The sequence below is a fragment of the Ischnura elegans genome, chromosome 2, assembly GCF_921293095.1.
Source record: "Ischnura elegans chromosome 2, ioIscEleg1.1, whole genome shotgun sequence".
Taxonomy (NCBI): Eukaryota; Metazoa; Arthropoda; class Insecta; order Odonata; family Coenagrionidae; genus Ischnura; species Ischnura elegans.
Genome location: NC_060247.1, coordinates 25,721,095 through 25,723,646, shown reverse-complemented (window position 1 = coordinate 25,723,646; position 2,552 = coordinate 25,721,095).

Sequence of the window (2,552 nt, the reverse complement as noted above, 5' to 3'; positions counted from 1 at the left end):
GACCTTGAATTTCATGGCATGAACATCCCTTATTTCAGCAAACAAAACCATGTTATTGTGAAGTATGTACATAATAAGCAATTTTTTTATGCTAGTGAGAAACTTCCTTGTTCTCTTGCTCATATTACAGATGCCAAACCATCTATGTCTTCCATGGAATCTCTATTATCAATGCATCAGAGCATTCAAAAAAAATTTTTTTTCATATTTTTGATCTGTTGGACTTAAAAGAAACGTCTGCTTCTGAGAATTGGCGTCAAAATGATGGGACAATCCGAGGTAAACCTTGTTGACCGTTGCAAAATATGTATTGCTCAGGGATATGACCTATCGAGTGGGATTTATGCTATCTATTTTGTCACAGTTTTGGTGGTGCACTCTTAAATTAGCCAGGAATGCACTGTCAGCTGTTAACAAGCCAGAGAGAAACATTGCAATAATTGCTTTCAAATGCTCTGGGCAACATAAGAATATGATCATAATTTCTCTATTTCTATGAATAGGTTTTCAGAAGGATTTTTGGAGTGCTTGCAACAGTCGATTCAGAGTATTTGAAGGAGGAACATCAATATCTCTGTTGAGGTTTCCTAGTGGTTTTGTAGAGGTTTTCTGATGTGCCTTATCAAAGGTGTTGGTAGATTGAATTTGAGGAGGCTTTGCTACAGTTGGTTTAGCGAGAATTTGGGTGTGTGAAACCTCAAAAGAAATTTCTTTTATACAATCCCAGAGTTTTTAAGCATAAAAGTAACAAAATTTTCATGATGCTTCTTTAATCTCAACTCACAATTTTCTTATGGGTTGTTATAGATGACAGTCTCTTTACTTCCTTTTTGTATTGAGGGAGAAGCCAGTTCCTGGCCAGGTGTGTTGTTTTGAGTTTTCTGGAGTATACAAGATATTTGGATGAATACCTTCTGAGGGATGAGTTTTACCTAATGAGTATGCTTGTTGTATGGCTCAAAATTAGGTTAATGTTTTACTAGTTAGTAAGGCCCAGGCTGCTGATAGGCATTGTGGCAAAACGTCAAACCCCATGTTTCAAACGTTTGCCGTGAGGAGAAGAACTTTACGTACTGTTGGCGAACAAAATGAGGTAAAAACTTAACAAAGACAAAATCATCAAGTATTCAAAATACTACTACAAGCTAATTTTATCTAAAGGCCTGGTTACACGGTATATGAACACGTACGAGTTAATGTACGTTTGCGTGAATGATTTTGATGGACTGGAACGGAACGAATGTATGAACCAAATTAGAACATGTTCTATTTTCTGTGCATGCATTCGCACAAGTTGGGTGGTTACACAGTGCATTTTGGCTTTCATTCTCATGTTCATACATTTAGACATTAGCCCGTACGTGTTAAGGTATCATGTAACCAGGCCTTAGGCAAACATTTCACATGATAAGAAATAACTTGGATAGGGTCCAGCGACTGCAATTGGAAAGACATCCTCGGTGTATGGCTTCCTAGGGGGCTGTATCAATGGAGGGGAGGTGGGTTGTGCATATGTCGCAAGAAGAGGGGAAATTTAGGGGATGGGGAAACTGGCTGGGAGCTCAAGGTGGACAAAGAGACTTAAGCGAACTGAGTTGGCTAAACCTCGAGCAGCTGATGTTCTGCCCAATTTTTCCCTGCAACCTCCAGGTTGACAGGAAATCCTAGAATGCTGCTTGTATGCCAAACATGTTTGGGGAGGCATTGCAGCAAACAGGGAAACTGTTCCCTCTCCACAATCTTGTCTGTTCAGAGATGAGAAGAGGGAAATGCAGAATAGCATTTGGTAGCCAAGGAGGGAAAGGAATGGTAGGATGAGGTCTTGGAGGGGGAGAGATTTAGATTGGAGAATTTTGAACTAATTCTCATTCTGACCTGTGGAATAGGGGTCTGCACTTATACTATTGGTTTCTCAAAACACTTGTATTCATCCGCCAGACTGCTGATGAAGAGTGAAACTGCTGATATGGCAGTATCAGTTACAGATTCCAAGCATTTTAGTCGAAGGCCTTGGCATGAAACTCCCTGGCATAGAAGTCATGTGTCTAAGTTGCATTAGATTTTCACAGTGTAGATTTCTGTGAAAGTGCCTACTTGTAAAATGCTACAGCAGTGTAGACTACTGATATGATATACCCTCCTTACTTGAAATATGTTGGTTAGGCCTTGAAAATTTTGTGCCTCCACCATATGCAATGGTAAGAAGACTTCCATAAGTATCAAGAATCTTAACATTCAATGCGGGCCCGATTTTCATGAAAGTCATCAGAATCGGCAGATAAAATAGGAAAGAAAAATAGAGAGAGGTTTTCATGCCATAACTTCCGTTCAAACACTGCTATTTACCAAAGGTACATATGGGTTGAAAGAGGGAAGCTTGTTGAAGGCCATCCATACGATCGGAAGACTCGGAAGTGGATATTAGTCACGTACGGAGGCGGAGAAAGGACCCACAGCGTCTGTATCTTGGCTTAGACGGGACCATGTCAATTGACGTGCTCCACGCTGAATGTGCTAATTACTGAAGAGAAATATATCTACAAGAGTTAAGT